This window comes from Mustela putorius, unplaced genomic scaffold (assembly GCF_011764305.1).
Source record: "Mustela putorius furo isolate JIRA1106 unplaced genomic scaffold, ASM1176430v1.1 tig00000589_pilon_pilon_pilon, whole genome shotgun sequence".
Taxonomy (NCBI): domain Eukaryota; kingdom Metazoa; phylum Chordata; class Mammalia; order Carnivora; family Mustelidae; genus Mustela; species Mustela putorius.
In genome coordinates this window covers 12503814-12531253 of record NW_025421425.1, presented here as the reverse complement: position 1 = coordinate 12531253, position 27440 = coordinate 12503814, and positions in this window count along the sequence as shown.

Sequence of the window (27440 nt, the reverse complement as noted above, 5' to 3'; positions counted from 1 at the left end):
GATTGCTCCCAGAATAATTCTGTCTAAATCTGTCACAATTCAAAATGACAAACACATGAAGATAGGAGAAAATATCTTATGGTAACTGAGGGTCCGTGATACAATAAACAGAAATAATCCAATTTATAATGATAAAACTATTTGAAACAAAAACAAACTCTTTAGAATTAGAGTTTGTTTGACTACCGCAGTTAGACAAGGGTGAAGAGACTATCAGTGAATTAGAAAAGAAGAATTCTAAGATGTAATTTACAGTGTTGTCTAGCAAGATTAAGATATGGAAAATGCAAGGAATTCTAAGGATGGAATTTGATTGTGCACATATATTTAATAGAAATTTTGGATTGAAAATTTCAAGGAAATGAGAGAGAGGTAGTATGGATAGAGTAAATACATAAGAGTTTCTTAGAAATTGGTTTAAAAAATGGTCCAAACAGAGTGAATTGAAATAAATCCACATCTAAGCATTAGATAATGAGACTACTGAATGACAAAAAGAGAGAACATCAAAAATCAGTTAATAACTAATGATAAATACAGAGAATGACAAAGAGAATGACATCAGTCTTCTAAATTGCAACAGTGGAGGCAGAGGTAAATGAAAATTGTCTTCAGAATCTGAGATGTAATTGTCAAAAAGGTTCACATTCATAGATATATAATTATTACAAATAGAGAGTGAAATAAACTTTTTTTTTTACAAAAAAAAAATTATTTATTTATTTATTTTTATTTTTTTTTTTTTATTTTTTATAAACATATATTTTTATCCCCAGGGGTACAGGTCTGTGAATCACCAGGTTTACACACTTCACAGCACTCACCAAAGCACATACCCTCCCCAATGTCCATAATCCCACCCCCTTCTCCCAAACCCCCTCCCCCCAGCAACCCTCAGTTTGTTTTGTGAGATTAAGAGTCACTTATGGTTTGTCTCCCTCCCAATCCCATCTTGTTTCATTGATTCTTCTCCTACCCACTTAAGCCCCCATGTTGCATCACCACTTCCTCATATCAGGGAGATCATATGTTAGTTGTCTTTCTCTGCTTGACTTGTTTCACTAAGCATGATACGCTCTAGTTCCATCCATGTTGTATTTACCCTAAAGATACAAACGTAGTGAAATAAACTTTTTAATAATCAAGTTCTGAATAAAGTTACAATTGACTTTCAGTGAAAAAAATGTTAAAAGATATGCCTGAGAATTGCAAACTAAATGCTACAGAAGGGATAAAGGATTCAAGATGTTTTGGTGAGCAGAACTGACAAAGACAAAGGTGATAAGTATTGAAAACAATAGAATTAAAATATGTTTCTTACTTTATTATATTTTTCTCAACTACCCTGCCTTCAAAAACATCTTAAGGTTAAAAAAAAAAAAAAATAAAAAGCCATAGAACATTAGTCTTTGAAACCTCTCTGTTTTAAAGGCAGAGATAACATCTGGAATCATAGGTCTTCTTTCCATTAAGCAAAGTCAGTAGATAAGAGATCCATGTATATATAAACATTGTGGAAGGTGATTCTATTTATAAATGTTACTTAGAAAGCGAAACACTGCAAAGATAAAAGTAGAAACAGGATATCAACAGGATATTAAAAGACAATAAACTTGGCTTCGGGAGGAAATCAAAGAGAACTAGAAAGCAGTCTAAAATGGACAAAAATATTTGCTGACTTAAAACAAAACCTCTTTTTAGAAGTTGATGACCTGAAATCTTTTCAAAGGCTTCCAAGGCCCAGCCTATCGCTCATTTGATGAGGGCTGTGTTGCTAATTAATACCTTTGGCGGAAGAGGCCAAGTTCTCTGATGTACCAAAGTCTTGCAACTAAAAGTCTGTGGACATCAAAAAGAAGAGAAACCTGACCTTGACCAGTTCTAAACAATAAGGAGAAGAACAATGTCCTTTAATCAGGAAATTTCAAGTTCATGTGACTAGAAATATAGTGGTAGTTATTGTTTGTGATGCTGCTATAGTTTTCCTGTATTAGTAACAGCGGAAAAAAACCATACATGTCAAACTTGAAATTATGATTATAGTACTATTTATAGCAGACAGTTTGCAAAGTACAAATATAGCTTCTTCAACAAGCTCTGAATCCATGAGTCCTCACAGCTGAATTAGCTACCGCCCTCTCAGGGATGACCAAACTGGTTCCCTAGACCTCTCTCCTAATACTAATGTTACTGTATAATTACCAGTGTATGTGCTGTATCTGACAAGAAAATCCATTCAAATATAATTCTAAATCAAAACTTAATCACATTAAAATTTACTAACAGTAAATATGTATTTATTATTAAGCAGTCTTTCAATATGTATATTTTTATTAGGATTTCCAGATATAGAGCTTGAGAGCAGAAATTCTGCTTACTACTCTGTTTGCACTGTGTTTTGTAAATAGCTGTATATTTTAGTACGTCAAAGTGTGTGTATATACATACATATATTTTCTAGCATAAAATAAGTGTTCAAAGTGTTCAATAAATATTCATTAAGTAAATATACAGGACTACTTTATGATTAATGGATAGAATTACCTGTTGGAGATTTCATTAAGATAGTTGTTTGGAGTTGCTGTAAGTCACGTAAAGAACAAAGTTTTTTTTTTTTCCTCAAAGATTTTATTTATTTGTGTGTGTGTGTGTGTGTGAGAGAGAGAGAGAGAGAGAGAGAGAGAGAGAGAGAGAGAGAGCACAAGCAGGGGATCCTACAGGCAAAAAGAGAAGCAGGATCTCCACTGAGCAAGGAGCCCAATGTGGAAAAGCATCCCAGGACCCCAGGATTATGACCTGGGGGTCATAATCCAAAGGCAGATGTTTAACCAAATTTCCTAACAATATCAAATTAATTATCAGAGGATAACGAATAGGCCTCAGAGGAAATAAGAAGGTGAGGTAGCCAGATTTTGATTGAAATTGAAGAGTGGGAAGACTGAATGTAGGGGAATAATCAGAAAAAAACAGTACTAGATTAATCATTACAGAGTAAAACTGAGCATGACCTGTTGAATTACTTTCTTTCTTTCTTTTTTTTCTTTTTTTTGAAGGAATGGATAAGAAGAATATATTAGTGTAAAGTTAGAACCAAAATAGGAAAAACTAGAAGGGTAGAAAAAAAAAATTTTTCCCCCATAGCTTTGCCTAAGGCTTCCTGAGTAAAGCTGGTGAGAAAATGTTCACTATTTAACAAGGAATAAAACTGAAATAACAATGTGTCTAACACTGTATTGAGAGAATTTATTATGTTATTTATTCCTCAGAAGTAACTCTGCGATCCAGGACTATTATTCCCATTTTATATTTAAAAGAACAAAAACCCCCATCTTCTAAAACTCACACAAATAGTAAGGAACTCAAAATTTCAAAACAGATATTTCCATTTCTAACTAGAGGTTATGTATCAGTGAGAGATGGGGGATTAAAATTTAAATGAGGTAAAATAATAAAGTCTTCTAATATTTAAACTAAAAGGAATTTTCTTGATTGTAAGTGTTGATGAGAATCTTTTATTTCTATACAGATGATAATTCCTTATCAAATTTTTCTCTGATGACTTCTAGACATCTGTTTTATTTACTTCTTGATTCTTCTTCTGCTTTGAGGAATATATTCCAAGTAAAAGATTATCTGATTTCTTCACTTCATTCAGGCAATCTTTCATTATTAGACCCAAAAGCCCATTAATGTAGAACAAAGGTTTCTTGCCTGGTGAAAATGGAACACAGTTTTTTGAGGATATCATCTACTAGCTAAGAGTTTTCCATGGCCCCGTTAGGCCACTGCGTCCTGTTTTCTGTGTCCGGCATAGATAACTCCATTTTCAGTTTGCACTGTCTTGTGTGATTAGACATAAGGTCAATTTTAAATAAATGATATTGCTTTCTAAGACTTGTTTCTTCTTCTGAGATATATGTCTTCGCTGACTATGTTACATACACTTAATACGTAAGGAACAGCATAGGAATTAAAAGCAGAGACCATATAATTTAAAACAAAGAGTAAAAATAAATAAATACAAGTAAGTGTGTCCATGGAAATATGTAAAAGTGTGTCAAATGTCAAATATAGAACAAAATATTTTCTCCGAATTAAATCCAAGTTTCATGTTGGTAAAGAGCACCAGTTGTTAAAAGGTGCTTAGAGGGGTGCCTGGGTGGCTCAGTGGGTTAAAGCCTCTGCCTTCTGCTCAGGTCATGATCTCAGGGTCCTGGGATCAAGCCCCACATCGGGCTCTCTGCTCAGCAGGGACCCTCCCTCCCCCTCTCTTTCTGCCTGCCTCTCTGCCTACTTGGGATCTCTGTCAAATAAATAAATAAAATCTTTAAAAAAACAAAAAGGTGCTTAGAAAAATGTCCTTGCAAAATGAAACAAAACAAAAATATAGTAAATTGGCTTTCTTCTTCAGGGAAAAAAAAATAAAGAAAAAAAAGAAGAAAAATATCCTTGCAGATATGATATAATATAGTGTGACTTAAATCTCTCAGTCTTTGATTTGACATGTCTTTTTTTCCCCCACCTTCCAGCTTCTGCTTTCTTTACCTGCTGGCCATACCATACTGTATTATCTTCTTTTGCAAGGTTGCTAGCCAGCCATTATCTTCCAGTGTGGGCAGACCAATTTTTTTATACCTATTGGGTTTTGAGACAAAGCTGGCCTCTGCGTTGACGAATATGATTTAACCCCATATGGATATTAAATGTAACCATTTGTGTCAGTTTCCTACTGCCGCTATGACAAATTACCACAAACATGCTTAACACACATTTAACATCTAAGATCAAACAACTTCTGACTTTCTGCAGGTCAGAAGCCCTAAAATAAAGATACTAGTATTCTGTCAGGTCAAAGTTCTGAAATCAAGGTTTTATTCCTTCTGGAGTCCAGTGGAGAAGTCATGTCCTTGTCTTTTTCAGCTTCTAGAGGCATCTGCATCCCTTTGCTTGTGGCCCTTTCCTCCACCCTCAAAGCTTTCACTTCCTTTACCCCTTCCTTCTATGTGGTCTTAACTTTGATTCTCTGGACTCCCTCATGTAGAAATTCTTGTGACTACTTGGGATCCACCAGGATCATCTGCCCGTCTCAAGATGCTTACCTTAATCACATGTGCAGAGTCCCTTTTGCTATGTAAGGTAACATTCACAGGCCCAGGGCAGTAGGATGTGGACATCTTTGTGTGTGTGTGTGTGTGTGTGTGTGTGTGTGTGTGTAGGTTTGTTCTGTGTACTACCCCTTTATCTGTGTTTTACCACAGCTATTTTTTAATACTCTAAAATTTTGTCCCTTTCTGTGAATCTTATGTTTAAAATCAAATTTAAAAATAGATTCTTTTTTCTAAGTAGATAAGGATTGTCCTTATTGTTTTCACTGTCAGGCAGATTTCTCACACCAAGCCATCTTACAGAAGGTCTGTCTGACTCGGAACCCAGGCCTGGTCCAGTGATACTGTAGTTAGAGTTGACAGGTCACAATGATAGGAAGCACATTAGCTTGTATTAGCCAAAATTATGTTGACTCCTTTCTTCTGATGGAGCTGTGGGTATGACAGACATTCAGAGTCTAGTGGATTCTGTTTTTTTTTTTTTTTTAAAGATTTTATTTATTCATTTGGCAGAGAGAGATCACAAGTAGGCAGAGAGGCAGGCAGAGAGAGAGAGAGGAGGAAGCAGGCTCCCTGCTGAGCAGAGAGCCCGATGGATTCTTTTAACCCACTGGAACGCCCCGAGTCTAGTGGATTCTTTTCTGGAACTTTAATTTTTGTTGTTGTTGTTAACAAAATTGGCCAGTTGCCTGCTTATCTGTTTGTCCAATCACTTCTGGAGATGAGGATTGATTTGATTGGGAAGTTTTTGGTCAGGGAAACAAGGATGCACGACTGTGTGGAACTTTCTGGGACACATGAACTGTTTGGTACAATTGTCCTTTTGTGATGTAGGTGATCATGGCAAACCAGAAATGGAGAGTCTGAGAGGTACAGAAATTAGAACTAAGGAGACTGAGTATTCTAGTGACACTCTAGAGATAGTATTTAAATCATGCACCATAAAAGACATTAAAGGCCAGCTAGAAAAAGTGTCATAGTACTTAAAATTAATGCAAATTACCAAATCAGTGCTTTAATAGCAATAGGAAGTAAGTTGTAGCTAGTGTAACAAGTTGTTAAGAAGAGACATTGTCAGGCTATAGTTAGCACCTGTGACCTTTATGCATCTTTTTGGTAGTTTCGTAAAATGAGGATTGGAAATGTTCAAGAAAAGCAGTTAAATGAGGAGGACACATAATGAGTTTAGATTTTATATATTTCTTAGAATTCAGCAAGCATTTTTTTTAAAACTGGGTCACAGCAGTTTACCCTCTTTTTCAATACAATGCTAGACAAATTGATCAAAGAAGTGCTGTTGATTGATTTTGATCAAAGCATTACTCTTAAGATTCTAGTGACTAGGACACAAAGATGTGAACTCGATGGCAAAAGATACACATTTATAACTAGGTGGAAGACCGTATACAGTGGTGTCAGTTATCTGAAGAGAGCATTCTAGCACATTGCTCAAGATCTCAAGTCATCCTGTTCATTTCAGTAGTTGTAACCAGTCAAGTTGTCACTTGAAAACTATAAAGTAGTTGTAACCACCAGGTTTGAGTGTGACAAAAAGCAGGGAGGCTTGGTCTATACTTTATATTACAGAATAAAGAATCCACAATGTTTAGACAACAAAGAACAAAAGACCAACACAAGCATTTTAAAGTGATAAATGTAAGGTATTGTCCCCAGATCCAAAGAGCCAACTGTACAAAGGATAGGATCACTGATAATAACACATGCCACAGAGGTTTTTGATTGTCATAGTGAAATCAGTGTCAATCAATAGTGTGATCAGTTCCTGCAGGGCTATGGGATCTTCTGTTTCATAAACAGAAATAGAGTAACCAGATTGAAGAAGTGATAGCCAGGCCATGCAGGAGTCCTGTCAGTTCTGGCTACCATCCCATAGGTGCTTGGTGAAATTAGAATAAATTTAGAAAATGACAACATATGAAATGCAAGTAATTGTTACTGAGGGCCCCTTAGATACCTAATGTATCTAAGGATAACTGCTTTACAGAAGTCAAGTCCTTTAATCTCAAAAAAAAACAAAACAAAACCAAGAAAACCCAAAACCAAAACAAAAAACAAACAAACAAACTAGGTAGGTCATGATGAAATGTCTGTGGGTGACTTCAGGCAAAGTAATCTGCTTGTAACCCAAAGAGGCTCTTTGGTAGTTGCACTGATGATCCAACATCTAGTTCCTGACTGCACACTGGGCCAGAGACTGAATCTGATCACAACAACAATGGGTATGTCTTTCAGGTCTGATTGAATTTCACTAAATTCACAGAGACAGATTTTACCCAGTTGGGCAGTTTAATGGTTTTGGGGAGGGGGCACATTACTTTAATAGCAACTAAAACTGGTAAGGGACCAGGACAGCATATTTTGCCACTATGAATGAACATCATATGCCACATTGCAATCAGAAGGTCACTTGATGCATCTGTTGCAGTAATGGGTCTAGATCTGACATATAACTATATAAATAAAAGCCCTAGTTTATGATATCCTCACTTCTGAAAGGTGCTCCTATGGGCAACACCATTGTTTATATGATTAAAATTAAGAAATTGTCCCCAATGAACTCTGATATACCATGGGTTAGAAGATGCATCTCAATTTTAGAAATGTTATAATGTGAACAAAATGGTGTGTCTTAGAATTGATGAAATATATTACACAGAGTCCTGCCAGTCTGAAGAAGTATTCACATTAAGGGGCATTTTTGTATCTCTGACCAAAAGCATTAAATCTAAATTGAACTCTCTGGCAGTGTTGTTACTTGCCTATATCCTTGTTCGTTGGTGGTGGAAGTGCCACGGCTGTGCCCTAAATAGTGCCTACTAGCTCTGCTGTTTCCCTCTATACCTGTGAAAGCTTGGACTCAGGGTAATCTTGGTAGCAGGCTCATCATCTATTTTTCCTCTGGTGTGAGACCTCTCCTCCTGATTTTCTTGTTGCTCTGTAGACTAGTGGGAAAAGGGGAGAGTCCATTGACGATTAGACTTCCAGGTCCACTATTTGTTTTTTTTTAATTTTTAATTTTTTTATTTATTTGACAGAGAGAGAAGTCACAAGTAGGCAGATCAGCAGACAGAGAGAGAGGGGAATCAGGCTCCCTGCTGAGCAGAGAGCCAGATGCGGGGCTCGATCCCAGGACCTTGAGATCATGACCTGAGCTGAAGGCAGAGGCTTAACCTATTGAGCCACCCAGGCACCCCAAGTTCCACCATGTTTTAAAGCAAATGTAATAGTTATGTCATTGGTGTATATTGTTTCTAAATAAAGTGGGCAAAGTGGCTACCATTTCTTTGGTCCTTGACTAAAGTTAATTCAGATCTATAGCTGCCATCCCAGAGGACTGAAAGAAAACTAATGCTGGGCATAATTGGGGCTCTCTCCACAGGTCAGGTAACCATCTGACACACTTACATGCTATCTGTTGAAGACTAGAAGATCCCATACAGTTAGTCTGTCATAGTTGCCATAAATGTCCTCTCAGAAGAAGCTGGCAGGTGGTGTTCTCTTCTAGCCCCCGAAGAACACACTAGATCTGTGACTCTCTTCCTGTCCACTCCCAATAATCCTTGCCCTGGGGCAGTGGGCTGTGGTCTCTGACACTTCACAGGATGGCTCAGTTAATTTAGGTGTTCCCAGGAGACGAGTGACAATGTGTTCAGGTAAGTTTTATTTGGCCTTGCAAACTACTTTATCCACAAAAATCTGACAGCTATTATGAACCAGATTGTGGGGTGAAGGGAGTCAGAGGCATGGTGCAGAGAAATCATAAATTGATAGCTCTGCCACATTTTTGTGAGATAATTTTCTTCAGCTACTTGAAAGATTACCAGGCAGAGGAGCAATTCACTTTTATTCCACATATTTTCCAAGAAGTAATATGAAACCATTGGATAGATTTTCTTTAAAGACCAAATCTTAGTTCTCACAACAAGGAAATTTATGAGTTAAAATTCTCGGTAATGGGGTGGTCTGCCTCCCCAGTAGTGAGTACTATCTTTGGATAATAATATCAAGATCAGTTCTTTAAGGGGATTTTAAGTGTTTGATTCCTTCATTCAATAAATATGCCCTGAGCATATTTACACTCTTGCAGGTGTGGGGATTACAGCCATGGAAACATTTTCATAGGATGGAAGTTACATGCGCCATTTTGCTAGGATATATTTCTAACTTGTAAGTTCTGCTTTTCTAGGTGGACAGATCTGTTTATGGACTGGCTATTTAGAATCTGCCCTATGACCCAGCAATTGCACTATTGGGTATTTACCCTAAAGATACAAATGTAGTGATCCAAAGGGACACATGCACCCGAATGTTTATAGCAGCAATGTCCACAATAGCCAAACTATGGAAAGAACCTAGATGTCCATCAACAGATGAATGGATCAAGAAGATGTGGTATATATACACAATGGAATACTATGCAGCCATCAAAAGAAATGAAATCTTGCCATTTGCAACAACATGGATGGAACTAGAGCGTATCATGCTTAGCGAAATAAGTCAAGCAGAGAAAGACAACTATCATATGATCTCCCTGATATGAGGAAGTGGTGATGCAACATGGAGGCTTAAGTGGGTAGAAGAATAAATGAAACAAGATGGGATTGGGAGGGAGACAAACCATAAGTGACTCTTAATCTCACAAAACAAACTGAGGGTTGCCGGGGGGAGGGGGTTTGGGAGAAGGGGGTGGGATTATGGACATTGGGGAGGGTATGTGATTTGGTGAGTGCTGTGAAGTGTGTAAACCTGGTGATTCACAGACCTGTACCCCTGGGGATAAAAATATATGTTTATAAAAATAAAAAAATTAAAAAAAAAAAAAAAAAAAAAATAAAAGGAGTTTAAATCAAAAAAAAAAAAAAAAAAAAAGAATATCTTTGGAGAATTCTAAGACTGTTGGTTTGTAGTTTCCTTCTCAGCTGTTAAGAATATCGAATTCATCTTTACCTCATCATTGATTCTCTTATCTGTTTTGTTAATTGCCATCACTACCCTCCCACTTGAACCAGCTTCCCCCCAACCATGTCCTTTCATTTTAGTGGAAAACCTCTCCTCTCTTACATATCAACTGCCCAAGAGAAAGCATTTTGTTTCTTCTTTGCAATGAAATGAATAATCATTTTACAACAGTTTTATCATCATTTGTAATATTAATCCTTTTGGAAGATGTATCTCTCGTCTGGGCCACATAAGTGGAAACTTAAGAACAAGCTGTTGCCTTTCTTGTTTGTCTTGTATGCTATGTGTTTTTTAAGAGTTCAGGAACTGCTGTTGCCCCAACCAGCCAATATCTATTTCATGTCATTTTTGTATATGTATCTGATAGAAGAGGGTAAGGATTCCTAAATTATTGATTACTTTGCTGTCTGAGGTTTTAGTCTATTTCAAATAAGTCTACTAAGTGAAAAAAAAAAGTAAAATTGGAAACAACTATTTAATATTTAATTTGTATTTTATTCTGACAAATGAATATATAGCCATTATAGTTATATTATCACTGGTAAAATGAACTCACTTAAGGTTCATTTTTTATATTGAACCAACCAAACTTCCTTGTTATATTTAAAAAAAGAAATCTTCTTTCAGTTTTAAAATTTCTGCAATTTGAGAGTTTATCATCCAACAAAACTAGCCTGTTGTAAATCAGAGATATAAAATCACAAAGCCTATGAAAAGTTGTGTCAAGCATGAAATTAATACTTCTGAGACACTTTTATGAGAAATATATTAAATCCAATAAGTTGCTTTGTTCCAGAACCCTGCAGACTTTAGTAAAATAACTATAAATTTGTCTTTTTAACTAAAAAGAAATATTCATATTAATATTTGTATGCCAGCAAGTTTTATTATACAGTACTATTACATTTTAAAAATCTAAATATGTTTAATTTTTGTTTACAAATCTTGTATTCCTGAACTATATATAGTTATATCATACCTTTATAAGCTTTTTGTTTTTTATCATATTACTTTAATTCTTGAACTTCAACTTGTTTCATTGTTCCATGATTTAACTGTATACAATATGTGAGATTTGATTGGCAGAAAACACATCCTGATTCTTTACCTGTAACGTCAAATTAAAACCAATATTCTTTAAAGTTTTATTTCTTCTCTCCTCTTTTTTCTTTCATTCCTTCTTCCTTTTCTCTTTTTCTTCCTCCAAAATTCCTTCCAAAGTTTTGTAATTTTTTTTCTTTTGTCTTTTTCTTTTTTCTCTCTCATATACAAACTAAATCCTTAAATTTTGACATTTTAAGAATTATTTTAGGCCAGTTTCTAGGAAACACAAAATAAATTATGATATTTACTTATCCATCCAACAAATAATTTTTGCTTACCTGACATATGCACTGAAGACATAGACCCTTATTAGTCTTTCTAAAAAATGTATATTAATTGAATTTTAAGGAATGTTGTATTCTTTAAGATTTTTTTTTTAAATTTATTTAACAGAGATCACAAGTAGGCAGGCAGCAGAGAGAGAGAGGAAGGGAAGCAGGCTCCCCGCTGAGCAGAGAGCCTGATGCGGGGCTCAATCTCAGGACCCTGAAATCATAACCTGAGCCGAAGGCAGAGGCTTTAACCCACTGAGCCACCCAGATGCCCCAGGAATGCTGTGTTCTTGATTCAATGTTTGAGCCCATGTAGAGAGCATGATGAAGTTAGAAATGTAGTCTTCATAACCAGCTCTCTGGGCTGAAATTCTAGTTCTGATAGAATGAACTTAAACTTACATCTTTTGTTGCCTTATTGGTGGCATAGGAATAATGGTATTACCTTCCTCAAAAGAAAAATGTGCATATATATGGTTACATTTATATATATTTTTGTTATATGAAGCTTAATACTCATATAACTTTACATATACCTGTAGCTTAATCATTGTCTGTGCTTGGAATAGTATATTGAGCATTCACTGCATTTTATAATAATGGCCTTTTTCTCTTCAACTTCACCACTTCCGTTCCCCTATTCCATTCCCCTTTGTGCTTGCTCCAGCTTTTCCCCTTTCTCTTACTCCTCCTCCTTCTCCCTCATTGTTCCAAGCTCATTAATAAAGTTGTATCTCATCGCAATGTATATAAATTTACCTTTGTGATACAAAACAAGATAATTATAGCAAAATATATTCATGACTTCATGGCATATTAAAGTGGCTTTCAGAGCTAATAACTGCCTTCAGGAATAAGCTGGCAGGTACCCTGAGTCTTTTCCATGGAGACTGCTGGAGGTGGGGCATGCCAACAATTTCATGAAAAAGGAAATAAGAAAGTATAGAGAAATTAGAGTAACACAGGGAAAATACCATATGTCTTGGCAACATAACTGTTTTAGCTTCATCATGTTTTCTTTCTTTCTTCTGATTGTGGTGGGAAGATTCTCTTGGCCCTCAGAAATCCTCCTGCCATCCATTCCCTTGTGTAATCCCTATTACTTGAGTTATGGATGATGAATCTACTGACTTACCTTTAATGGATACAATACAGTGTGAGTGTTGATAGGTTGATTACAAGGTTAGGGAACAAGAATGACTTTGGCTTCCGTCTTGCTTGCCCCCTTTAACTCTCTTGCCTGCCCTGGGAGAAGTCAGCTGCCATGTTTTAAACTGGCTGATGGAGAAGTCCAACTGGCCAGGACTAGTGACCCTGGACAAAAGCCAGGGAAGATATGCATGTAGTCATGTTACTCCAGTGGGAGCAGATTTTCCAGTTGGGCCTTGAAATTTCTGCAGGTAACATGTAACACCTTAGTTCCGGTCTAGTGAGAGAGACCCTGAAGCCATAGAAACTATGAAATAATAAATCTTTGTTGTTTTAGACCATGGAGTTTTGGGATAATTTGGTTTATAGCAATGGAGAGCTAACACACTAATGCTATGTGTCTTTCTTGGCATCGGTTAGTCCTTAAAAAAGGAAGATTCTGTGTGTTTTTTGCTAATGATAGTGAAATATATAAGGTATATAGGTTATATATAAGAGGTTACCAAGAGCTGTGTTACATTAATGGGTCAGGAAATCATATGGGGGATACAAGTGGCTTTTAATCTACATATAATGGAGTTGACTGCATTAAAATTAGATGCATTAGAATAGAATGTCATAGAATAAAATGGAATGAAATGGGAGAAAATCAACAAAGGAGAAAACAGAAAAAAATCGGCCGTTTTAGAAGTAGTCAGGGTAAGTATTAGGTTTGTGCATGTGTGTATTCGAAGCTCTAAGAACGTGTACACATTCAGTGATTTGCTGGAAGGACTTTCAGTACTCAGAGGCAGTTGTTCTCACAGCCATATTTTATTAAGACAGTCAACAAGAACAGATGGGTCAGGCTGAGTCTAGAGGAATCCAGGCACAGGCTTCCTATGTTCCCCTCGACTCCCCCCTCCCACTCCACACTCACATAGAAGTTACACCCGGCATACTCCTCAATCCAGCAGCAAAACAGAGCAACATGTGTGCAGCCCAGGAAAACCTGCTTGACCCTGAGAGTCCAAGTTATTGGGGACAGGTCACATAGGAGCAACAATCAGCCTCAACTACTGGCATTTCAAACTTCAAGAAAGGCAATCAGGTGTACAGCAGCCCAGGCTGGTAAAACAGCGAGGCTCCCAGCTGCCAGCCAAGGGCCAACCCACAGAGAGACTCTGTCGAAGACATCAACTTCAGACCTTCTGGGTTAATACTTTCCTACACAGGGTGTATATATGTTTACATATTTTTTTTTTTAAAGATTTTATTTATTTATTGGACAGAGAGAAATTACAAGTACACTGAGAGGCAGGCAGAGAGAGAGAGAAAGGAAGCAGGCTCCCTGCTGAGCAGAGAGCCCGATGTGGGACTCGATCCCAGGACCCTGAGATCATGACCTGAGCCGAAGGCAGCGGCTTAACCCACTGAGCCACCCAGGCGCCCCTATGTTTACATATTTTAATGAAAATGAAAATTTCATTTTAATGAAAATGAAGAAAGACCCTTAATAATACTCATTTTTGAAGAATCAATCCATGTATCATCTCTGAATGTTTTCTAAATGCCTGAACTTTCTACATCATATTTGCACTTTGATAAAAGAGCATGTTAGATTCCTACAGTTGTCATGGATTTCATTCCTCTAGTCCTGATAAGGCTGTGCTCTGTGGCAATAGGCATTAGACTCCTAACTGCCCAACTGCCTGTTGGAACAGACAATATCATCATATATGCATTCCCTTTGGCAAACTGTAGCTTGTGGGTACATTTGGACTACTGACTGCTTTTGTAAATAAAGTTTTAATGGAAGATGGCCATACCCATTTGTTGGTGGATTGGCCGTGGCCGTTCTTGCAATCAACCAGACTTGAGTACTTGCAATAGAGACTTCATGGCCTGCAAAGCCAAAGACAATACTAAACAAAATTGCCAAGTCCTGCATTGAAAAAGCAGTGTGGCTTACACAAATATTGAATACATTATTCAATACCCTTAGCTAATGAAAGATTGATAAAATAAATAGATCTGACAGTTGATAATAAAATTTTATTTCAGTACTATTATTTGTTTATCCTCTTGGACACTTGTCAAGCAGTTGTGCTATAATGACACTTGTTTCTCTCAAAGCTTTCTCAACAATATTAATCACTATTTTGTCTAGTATTGACTTTAACCTCCTCTAAACCTGAAGTCTATTATCAGCAACCTTTAAGCTGGGATCATAAGAAACAGATATTAAGAGGAAAAAAGTAATGATCTGTTAAGAACTATTTTCTCAGAAATTCTGTTAATCCAAATGTCAGAAAAAATATCTGGCAGACATAATCAGAAGTAGTAGAAAATAACAGATTTCTCGGAATGAAATTTCAATAGCAGTGGGCTCACTGGGAATCTGAAAGGTTTTCACCTTGTTAGCATCATCTTACACTCAGTAAATAAAAGAGGATTTTAAAGTATGAAGTTAAAATTAGTGACAATAACATGGTTAACTCTTGAGAATTAAAAATTTTCCACAGGTAGGAATAAACAAATAATCCAAAGCTGTCATTTCTCATGAAGGTCCATGGCATTTATCTCTCACATGCCAGTATTTCACAAACTGCATACTATCCTGTGTACTTCCCTTTTTAAAAGTATATTCAACTGATAAATTATTGAACACTACATCTGAAACTAATGATTTACTACACATTGGCTACTTAAATTTAAATTAAAAATAAAATTAAAGTTTACGCATACTCACTTAAAGAAAAACTTGAAAAAAATGCCTTTAATAGGGGCACCTGGGTGGCTCAGTCCGTTGAACATCTGGTGGGTAATTTCAGTTCTGGTCATGATCTCAGGGTTGTGCAATCGAACCCATCATAGGGCTCCAAGCTCGATGCAGAATCTGTTTTGGATTCTCTCTCTCTCTCTCTCTTCTGCTCCCTCTGCCCGTCCCCCTGCTCATGTTCTCTCCATCTCTCTCTCTCTCCCTCAATAAATAGATAAAATCTTTTTTTTTAAAAATGACTTTAACAGTACTGTGAATATCAACTTCTTACCACCACAGAAGTATGCGCCAAAATGAATACGCTGAAGTAATAATTAAAAATTGTTAATTATGTATTGCTACCTGCAAGCACCTCAGAGACTGAAAACCTGCTTTTTGGTACAGCAGGAAAATACAAGAGAGTTCTGGTGCTATGTTTTAATGCGTCTAAGAAGGAGAACAGATGAACATGAAGAAGGATGGACTAGTAGATGGTGGGATTTATCCAGGTATAAGACATGATAATAATACTTTAAGAATGGTTTTAGTAACAATTTGATGAATATTAGGAAGGAAAAAATTAGTAGCGCTTGGTGGTGACCAATTTAATTAGGGTGGGTTGGGGAGCAAGGGAACAGAGTGGTTGGGTGGGGGGAATCTGTCTGAAGCAGGGAATATATGAAGTCAAGAAAGTCAAGGGAAAAGAGAAAGATTATAAATATGAACTGGAAATTGGCAACATATAATGAAAAACTATAAAAACAAGTCTGAGAGTCAGGACTGAGGCTTGCAATATTAAGAAAAACATCAGACGCAGGTGTGTTGTAAATCATAGCCATAAATCTGCTACCATTTTAACACTATTTGTACAGGAAGATGGATAAAGAAAAGTATATTGGTCTTTATAAAAGAAATATTTACCAAAAAACCCAGATGTATTTGTGGGGAAAAAGGTACATTAAATACCAATAGATATAGTGACAATATATGAGGGATGGGATAAAGATATTTAATTCTTATTAAAAATATATAGTAAAAGGAGCGCCTGGGTGGCTCGGTCAGTTAAGTGTCTGCCTTCAGCTCAGGTCATGATCCCAGGGTCCTGGGATTGAGTCCCGCATCAGGCTCCCTGTTCAGCAGGGTCTGCTTCTCCCTCTCTCTCTGCCCCTCCTCCTGCTCATGTGTTCTTTCTCTCCTAAATAAATAAATAAAATCTTTAAAATCTTTCTATATATAAATAAATAATTCTATAAAAATAAATTACATATATGTGTGTATATATATATATATATATATACACACACACACACACATATGAAAAAAGTTATCCCCAACATGCATAAAATGGGAGAAAATCTTGTAGTGAATGGCATATAAATACAAATTTGTGATTGGAATAGCCTTTGGAGTGATTTATTAATAGAGGACTTGCTCTGTTCTTGTCCCAGATACACCAAAGAGTTGGACAAAGCAGGGAGGAGGAACTATGAAAGGACAAGATGATGTCACTTTGGTGTGGGCACATTCTTTGCTCATTTGGATGAGGCTTGGAGACTCATCTTGTCAACCTGAGATTCTGAAGAAGTAATTTGCTCCACATTACTTTATAGGCACATGTATTGTTTGAAAATGATTCATTTGGACCAGGACTAGTCACCCTGGCTGAAACTTTTTCCTTTTTTTTTTTTTTTTCATATTGTATTTTTGGAAAATTGGGCATATTTGTATGAATATATAATATTAAATAAACATTATTATCAATAGCAACAACAACATATATCATTTCCAAATTGCACTTTCTATTTTCCCAGGTTATTTCTGGAATGATGCCATCTGCCTTTACCTTCTATAGAGTTAAATTGAACGGAACTGGCGGTTCTGTAGCTATAGAGCACTCATTAATATTATGATCTTTAATTCCTCTACCTGAGAAAACCCATTTTCAGTGAATCATCTGACTTTAATGAGGCCTGCCTAACCCAGTTTTCTACATGAGAAACAAAGCCAGAGTGAGTCATAGAACTCAGCAAAGATCTGAGGGAATGGAGTTGAACACATTTCAATTTTTTTTTTTTTTTTTTTTTTTTTAAGTGAGGGACATGAGGGGAGATAGTCAGAAGAAGAGTGGAAAGGAGAGGGAGATTCTTTTTTTTTTTTTTTTTTTAAGATTTTATTTATTTATTTGACAGGCAGAGACCATAAGTAGGCAGAGAGGCAGGCAGAGAGAGAGAGGGGGAACCAGGCTCCCCACAGAGCAGAGAGCCTGATGCGGGGCTCGATCCCAGGACCCTGACATCATGACCTGAGCCGAAGGCAGAGGCTTTAACCCACTGAGCCACCCAGGCACCCTGGAGAGGGAGATTCTTTATTTTATTTTATTTTATTTATTTATTTGACAGACAGAGATTGGAGAGGGAGATTCTTAAGCAGAATCCATGCCCAGCAAGAGCCCCACGCCAGGCTGAATCTCACAACCTGAGTTCATAGCCTGAGTTGAAATCAAGAGTTGGAGGCTTAACCAACGGAACCACTCAGGCATCCCTGAGCTCATTTCTATTAATCTCTAGTTATTCACAGCTTTGTCTTCACTTCAAGATAAAATTCACTGGGATAGTATCTCTCATATATTTATAAACAGAAATGAACTTTTCCATGGTATTTTATGAACCTTACTCCTGATAATAACATTTAAAGTGGCAGATGTATATTTATAAATGTGTTTCAAATCTTTAAAAGGTTGAAAATGTGGGTTTAATTTGAAAATTTGCTGTTAAGTGAAAAATCTGTACACTTTCATATGAAAATTTTCCCCAGATTTAATTTTTGCCTTATATTAACTGCTACTCATTATTTTTTAAAACATAGGAAATGGCATCTAAAACTACCTTAATTTGATTCTTTTTTTACTGGGTTGCTAGGTTCTTGTCCCAGATACACCAAAGAGTTGGAGACCTGGGCCCAGGACGGGGAGATAGAGTTTATTGAGTGGATAAGTGTAGGATAATTTTTGGGAGCATAGTGTGGGTCCCTCGATCCTAGGACCCTGAAATCATGACCTGATCCAAAGGCAGATGTTTCAACGACTGAGCCATCCAGGTGCCCCCAGGTATAAGACACTTTTAAGTGTGAAATCAGGCCACTGCTTGAGCAAGCATGGCAATAGACCTCAGTAGCTCTGGGTTCATTCTTTTAAGCCTGCTTTGTGTAACCTTGACTTTGACTGATGTTTTTGATTGGCAGCTGGTGGTTATATAACATTTGGCCTCTGCACATGCACCTACCCATGGATTCTGTTACCATTATATTTATCTATGTATTGCATATTTATGAGTTTCTAACGAGCTGCTGTGTGATCTTCTGGGTAGTTAAGGACAAGTTGCATCATTTGTGCACTTGCTTAGCTCTTAGAAGTCTCCTTGTGGCTTTTGAGCCAGGTCTGTGGCTAAGCTTTTCCTGTTCTGTTAGCCCTTAGACACCTCTAAAGTTCTAAGAGTGTGCCTGTGAACCCTGGTGGTGTGGCCAGCACCTGCTTTATCCCTCCTCCCTTATGCGGGGCTAACTGCCTAACATTTTCATCCTTAACAAATGAAAAGATCCGGATATAACACTTTTTTAATATAAGTGAATGTTACTGGAGGGATGTATACAGGAGAAGTAACTGAAATTTCCTATTTATTTAATGTAAATGAACACTCCATGATTGACTCGATATGTTTGTTTCATACTGAAGACTTAGAGTGTGTCCTGTAACACACGATCTATACATGCTGCTCCACCAAATCCAATCCATAGTTTCCACATACACAGCCCAGTTAAGAGTGGATAAAAAACAAGCAATCCCATGGAAATCCTAGAACTTTTTATTCCATAGAAGGATATCAATGAATAGCATTTGCATTTTGGACTCTCAGTGAATAGGTAACCTAGATTACAGATGAAAATCTAATAGTTCAGAGAAAAACATTTCTTTCAACTTAATTTTTTTCCCCTAATAAGCCATTTTCAACATTCTCCCCAATCCAGTCCTGACATTCAAGAAAAGTTCTAGAACATGAAGCTCCCTCACCTCACCATTTGTCCCCTGCAAATGCATTATGGCCCAAGAAGCAGGGGGAAATTAATAGGTTCAATTACTCTGGACTAAATATTACAGAGTCTTTTAGGGGACAATCACAGTCACTTAGTTCCAAAGGAAAGCTGCCCATTGCTGCTGAGAATAACAGCTAACAAAGCTCTTCAGTTCTAGGTTGGAATTAAAGTAGAGGAAAATAGGTCAGTATAAGGGAAGAAATGAGAAATGAAGAGGGTTGCTTGGTGGGAAGAGATTTGAGGAATGTCAGTTTAGTAACTGCTGAGCCAAAGAAAAGAAAGAGACCAGAAGGAGGAAGAAAGGATACACGTGCAAAAATCTCAGCATATCAATTATACTTACCCTGTGCTCCAAGCACTTTTCAGTTTCAATTCTTGTTGCTAAAGCAGAAGATGTGTATCAATTCCAGGCCATGCAAAAATATTTAATCTTTGGAATGATTAATGAGATTGAATGTGACCAAGCGTCTTGCCACAGTTGTGAGCAACAAAGCTTTGCTTAGAAAAATCAAGCATCATTTTTTTTTTCTTTTTGGAGTGCAGCACTTTGCATACCATCATGCAAAATTGGAATGCACACTTTATAGAGGATTCAAAATATATTTAAAAAGGGAACAACTTGAGTATTTGAAATAATCAGCTGACTGATCCTCGATCATGCACATTTCATCCAAACATTGACTCTTTTCATCAGTGTGTCACATTTATAGTGAAGATAAGGGATTTATAGGAATGAGTAAAGTTACATAGTGTTTGCTTTGAGTCTTGTGTCAGTAGTGATTGTGTTTAAGCTGACAGTGAGCTGTTTATATTACCGCTAAAATTACTGTTTACAAGCTATGAGAGCAAATATTTCTACTAAAATTTTATGGGAAAACCTTTTGGTTAAAGTTATAAATACACATTTGTCCATGGATCATATGTTTTAAAAGCCAAAAACCAACTTTATATTTTTTTTTTTTTTTATCTTTTTTGAGAAAATTTATAAATTACCTTGTAGCGTGTTTTACTTTATAGAGAAGACAGATTTGATGAGATAAATACAATAATTTAAAAAGTATTGATTGTGTATTATATATCAGGATCCAATTTCTGGGTGAGACACCGGATTTATAAAGATATAAAAAAAAAACTTTTACCTGTCTGCAGTGATAGGGTTAATTATCATCTGAAGCTTTGATAATGATTTTTAATGTTTTAATGAAGTTCTCTGATCAAATGGGTGACTCAGCATAAAACAAGTAAGTTTATTTTGTTAGTTTACAAAATGAAGTACATATGACCTGAATCTCCAATTAATCTGTTGTCAAACATAGGAGATATTCCTTGTGAAATGTATGTATTTATAGTGAAAATATCATATTCCATATGTCTGAAACATAATTAAATATAAATAATATGGAGACAGCCATTTCTGAAGTTTTTGTTCATTGTTTCTCAACTGGAAGACTTTGATAAACATCAAAGTCCTGCTGCTAAAATAAAGTAGAATCATTTAGATCCCAAGGTAGAAAGTAATTTAGTTCCTCTAGGATTGAAGTATACACAAGTCATTGGAAACTATAACCATAAGACAAAACTCCAAAATGCATAATAGTTTTTTTTTAACTATCATAAATGAACTCTATTATTTTAATGAGAAGACATTCTGGACTAGCTTTCTGTCTTTGCCTTTGAAGATACACTTCTTTTTTTTAATGTTTCGTTCTAAACACAAAATTGTAGTTTAGTGACCTTCAATAGTTGAAAGACATGGTTAAGTAAGAAAATCAATGATAAGAACAGATTTAGGAATGTACTCTTAAATACTTTAGTTTTTGAACTTTTGATCCCTTTGGGAAAAATGACATTGTAACCAAATTATTTCGGTTCAACAAAGTCTGTTAAAATGAATGCTCTCTAGAGGATGTTTAAAAATTTTCAATCTGTGAAAGTGATTTAGGAGTAGAGATTGTTTTAACATGTTAAAAAAAAAAAGCCCACTTTCTTGAGTAAGAATAAAAATTAAAGAAATTTAAAGGTGACTACTAATTTCACTTAGGTATACATTACACTTGAGTGATGCCAAACACTATATAACTCCATACACTTGTAGTTTTTATTCACTTTCACTGTATGTTAATTTGTAAGGGAAGACTACGGAGCCCTTCTCCTTGGAGGTGGACTTCTCTAAGATAACACCCCTGATGTCTTGGCTATTCTGACTCCCCAGTAAAGGAGGAATAATGCAGGGGTGGACAAGAATGACCCAAAGATAAAAGAAGTGTAGACTATTCTGTCTCAGCCTCTCAGCCATTTCCTGACTTTCTTTCATGAATATATCTGCTGCTAGCAAATGTAAATTCTCTTTCTTGATTGCCATCATGAGCCCGTCCCCAGGAGAAGGGCCTCCAGTTTGTGAAGTCTTTCAGGGACTCTGACTGTGTGAGTTGATTAATGGGAATATGGAGATGGTAGCAAAACTGCAAGGTTGGAAGACCAGAGTTACATGAATCCGTCATACTGCCGAACTGAATGAAAACGTGTATATATGTGTTTTTAAAATTTTGGAATTGTGAAAAATTTTCCAAGCATGTAATTAGACTCATAAAGGAAAATATTTAATATCTTTATGGCAAAATAAACATCAATAAATTTAAGGAGAAAATAACCAGTTGAGAAAAGGTTTTTCTATTCATACAAGAATTCATGATTTCCTAGAAGATAAGAAGAATTAATGATTTCCTTATACCCAAGAATTTCTGCCAAATTATTCTTCCCTGAGTCTCTACCACCAGTAAAAAGGGTAAAAACATAAACAGATATTTTGTGCACACAGTCAATAAGCCAATGAAAGGTATTCATGCATAGACACTAGAAATTTAATTCAGTGATTCAAATAATTGAAATGAAGTCATGCTTAACTAGTATACATGTATATTCTTTAATAATAATAACTCACCTCATAAGTCCTGGCACTAAATGAGAAGCAGTTCCACAAAAGAATATGTCAGTAATTCCAATGTGAAAAATTGGATGTCTGTCCTAGCCAAAACACCAAAACAATCTCTGTAGAAAAATATCAATTAAGCAAGAAAAAAAAGTTTATATAAGTAATAGACAAATTAATATTGATGATACATTAAATGTAATGCATTGGAAATTTATGTTAATAACTAAAAAAAGAAAGAAAATACTTTACAGGTAGTAGTTGGTGATAAAAGGGGAAGAGAATCTTTCTTTAGAAGATTTTTTCTCTCTCTGTACTATTTATTCATCTTTTTTTTTTTTTTTCCTTTCCAGATAGTGGGGTAACTCATGGCTATCTAGCACTTAAACTACACCTAAACATGAAGTTATCACACCAGACACCTTTAGGACAACACAAAAGCTAAAGACTAGAATACTTGGAAACGTGAAAGTCATGCACGTATACAAGAGACAAGGTGTGGTAGGAGAAGCCAAGTCTTTCCATTTGACATACCTATGCATGCTAAAGTCGTGTTTGGGGCTATGTGAACAGGGTGGTACATAATTCAAATGTATTCCATGTGACATTTCTTACTTGGTGGTTATGCCTTTGCCTGAATATATAATGTCAAAATATCACTACTTTTTGCTCATTAATTTAGTTTGTTTTGGATGAAAATGCTGGTATGAACTATTCTGGCATAAGGTTGTGAACCAGACACCAAGGCGAATTTGTAACAAATATTCCAAATTTAACACACCAGTTACAAATTACTATCTTGATTTTAAATACCCTTTCTTTCCCCCACAGCTCTAACGTATCTCCTGACCCCCATATCATCCTTTTTATTTCCTAGAAAAATCCAGTTGCTCTAACTAAATTTAGAATATACTTCTTCTGACTCCGGAGTGTAGTTAGAAATATGTCCATAGATGCCCACAAAGCTCTGTGTAAGTAATTATCATAAGGATAACATATTGCACTGTGATTGCCTACCACTGGCCCTTCATGATTCCACACGCGTGAGCACAAACACACATGGGCAGAGGCTGTGAGTTCTTTGTGGAATGGATGTGGATCATTTACTCCTGCGTTACTAGTATTTCTTAAGTAGGTGCTAGATACTGATTTTGCTGAAACGTTTTACAATAAACAGGATCAAAGGATATAATAATATAAAGAAGTAGAATACCAAAGCTTTTTAAAAATTATTACATTTATTTATTTGTGGTAGATTTGTTGGCTTACTATTTATTTTTAACTTGCCAGAACCTAGATAAATATTCTAGCTTTTCTGCTTACTTGCTGATTGTCCATGAACTTGCTAAGCCCATCAAGAGAGAATGAATTCTCGGGGTAATTATGAAGAGGTAACGGGACCATATAATAAACAAGTTTGTATGTAGTTTGTAGCACGTGTAGACTATGCTACTTACCTTTTGCTTTGCCTTTTTTTCCTTCCAACCTCTGCCCAGATCTCATGAACCAACATATACAATGTCTGCTTTTCTCAGTAAAAGGAAGAAAATGTAATATTAACCTCAGTGTTACTGTTATCCCCAGTTTCCTATTGTCCAAATATATTGATTGTAGTCCAAAATCACTATTTTAATTATTTTAATATGCTAATTATCTAAATTAAATAAAAATGAGTGTATGAGAATGATAGTTAAATTTTAAATTTGGTTAAAATACAATTTACAGTTTGGCTTAGTGGCTTGGCAGACTCAAGCAATTGTCCCTGTTCCTAAAATGAGATTTTCAAGTATATCATTGTGAGCCACCATGACCCCAAGGTGATGCTATAGACTGTGATTTTCTGTCAGTGATATATTGATTTGAGAAATGACACAAATCTGGTTTTGATTGCGGCATCCTTTAACCTGTAACTTTTTTGTAACAAAGATAATTTTTTTTTCAATTTATTTATTTTCAGAAAAACAGTATTCATTATTTTTTCACCACACCCAGTGCTCCATGCAATCCGTGCCCTCTATAATACCCACCACCTGGTACCCCAACCTCCCACACCCCCGCCACTTCAAACCCCTCAGATTGTTTTCAGAGTCCATAGTATCTTTTAAAGTTATAATGCACCTTCCGCTCTCAAGGCTAATTTATCTAAGCAGGACCAAGTAAGGATTTTACTTCACATTGTGGGAAAAAAAAAAAAAAACGTGCTTTTTCAATTTAATTCATTGGAGTAATCATTACCCATGGGGCAAGGGTATATATATGTATCCATATATATTCATGTTCTCTCTATATATTTGAATAATATGCATAGTATCTATACATATATTTGTGCATATATGCAATATATAATTAATGAACAATGTAATTAATTTTATTTTTTTTTTTAAGATTTTATTTATTTATTTGACAGGCAGAGATCACAAGCAGGCAGAGAGGCAGGCAGAGAGGCAGGCAGAGAGAGAGGAGGAAGCAGGCTCCCAGCCGAGCAGAGAGCCCGATGCGGGGCTCGATCCCTGGACTCTGGGATCATGACCTGAGCTGAAAGCAGAGACTTTAACCCACTGAGCCACCCAGGTGCCCCTGTAATTAATTTTTGATATTTTTACCTGCATACACAGTTTTGATTCTGAGTTTCCCTTTTCATTCCACCATGTCACTAAAAACAAGAAACTTTTCATGTCATTAGGCTTTTTACTAAGTACTAGTATTTTTGTAAGCCATCATCAAACATCATAGTACTAATGAAGTATTTTAAGATTGAGCTGTGAAATATATCAGGACTAAATAAATTTTAAAAACTTTATTTAAAGGTATAAATAACTTTCAATAAGCATTGTGCAGATATATTAGTCATGGGTCCTAACTCCGTGTTCATAAAGCGTGATTTCTGTCCACCTTGCCTGGCATTTTGCTTTCACATGTGTTTCCCCCTTTCAGCTAAGTTTAAGTTCAGATTATTGGAGAAATATGTGCAGTGGGTTTATTAAAAGACCTAGGATTTGTGAGCTACAAACAGAAATAGTGTTTATTTTTCCCTCCCGGTAGGACTTCTTCCATGCATTCTTAGGGTTGGTCCTTTTACTCTTGAATGGAATCAGAGGGAGAGTCCACAGCTTTTATTATGCATTTCTTCCCTTATTTGATCATTTTCAAATGAACTCTCAACTTTGACTCCTGACTTCGGGCAGTCCACTACACTTTTGAAGAATCCTTGTTCTTAGCGGTCTTTCGGAATGGCGTGAATTTTAGAGATCCCAGCCTTTTTTCTAGCACTGTGGAACTAGAGCACACTTCTGAGTCAACTTTCCTCATGCACTGTTGCCAAAGACCACCCTGTTTATTTGGTGGAATGCATCGTTAATAACTCCCTATGCTGCCTTCCTCTCCAAATTTATTCCCTCCCATCTTCAAACAACATAATTTTGTCAAATCAGTGGCTTTCTTGCTGTTCCTCAAGTACACATAACTCAGGGCCTTTGTACTTCGTATATAGTTTTATTTATTTTAAATAAAATTTATTTTATTTAATTTATGCCAGAAGGATCCTTCTAAACTTCTCATGTAATTCTAGTTCTTGTTTCAGGTCCTTATTAAAATATTACTTTTAAAAATTGACTTACTCTAATTATCCTACCTAAACTAGCACCCCTACCATGCTGTATCACACTTATCATTCCCTTATATCTATGTTCTTATCATGTCTTATCTATCACTATTTTTTAACCTATCACTATTTAAAATTATGTTATAGATGGATGCATTTACCTGTTCCATGTGACTCTAGAACTAATCATTTGTTTCCCCTGTATGATTCAAAATTCTGAAAAAACGCACACCCACAATTTGTGTGTACATGTACAATGCATATGAGAAAGAGTGAAAGAGAAAAAAGGAAGGAAGGGGGGGGGTTGGGTGAGAGGGAAAGGGAATGGAAGGAAGGAAGGAATTTAAGGAGTTGGCTCATGTGATTGTGGTGACCCGAACTCAAAATCTAGAGGGAAGACCAGCAGGTGGGATAACCAGGGACTTGTAGTTATAGCTTGAGTCCAAAGGCAATTCAAAGACTATACAAAAGCTGGCCTAACTTCTGATAAGGCTGATATGTAGGTATACTGTGTAAGAGTCTGTTTGATTTGTAAGTAAGAAATAAACATCATCAAAAGTCGGAAGATTTCTATACCAACTTAAATTCATTTTTACTATCATTAAGTTGTAGTTCATTTGGTTACAAATTGATGCTATTTCTTCTGTTTATTGTGACCATAGCATTTTATAAATAGAAATTAAAAGAATAGGAGAAAATGTTTCTCCAGTCTGGATGGTCATCAAAAACTGAAGTTTGATCAAGTCATTCATCTTCCCTTTTCATTTTTTTGTGTCATCTATTCACTGACAGAAAGAGCTAGATAATCTTTGTTTCTTAAAGATCAGATATAATAGGTGTTTATATAGTGTCTACTTTCAGCTTTGCTATCCTTTTACTATAAAATATGTATACTAATTATTGTCAGTGCCCATCAGCCTAAAGACCTTGAGGAATATGCTTGGCAAATTTGAGTGTATTACTTGCTGGTGCAAGAGAAACTGCACATGCAGAAAACACTGGGTTTCATAAAAAGTAAGGGTTGTTAATGTAGAATATTTATATGACTGAAGACTGGAATGAGTCTTAGAGTTTTCTTGCCAAGGATTTGACTGAAAAAAAAAATGGAGTTTTTGAAACAGTCCATAGTATTGCCATTATATTAAATGTGTTTTTTGGAGTACTTTTAAATACATTTCTCTAATACCTTTATGTTCTGGATCAGCTTGTGCTATCAAGTTGTATGTTGAGTTTGAGCTTAGATAATCTGTGATACACACTATAATTTAGAGTGGCATAGTGTCTCTGTTTTGCAGCTACAGTGAAGTCTAATTGCAAAAGTTTCCTCTTACAGCTATACTACTAGCAGAGAAATTATTTACTTTATCATTTTGGTGCCCTAGGGTTGCAGGACATAAAGATAAAATATATAAAGCTTGACTTGTGATAGGTACCCAACCAATATCTATGTGAAATTTGGACATTACTCATC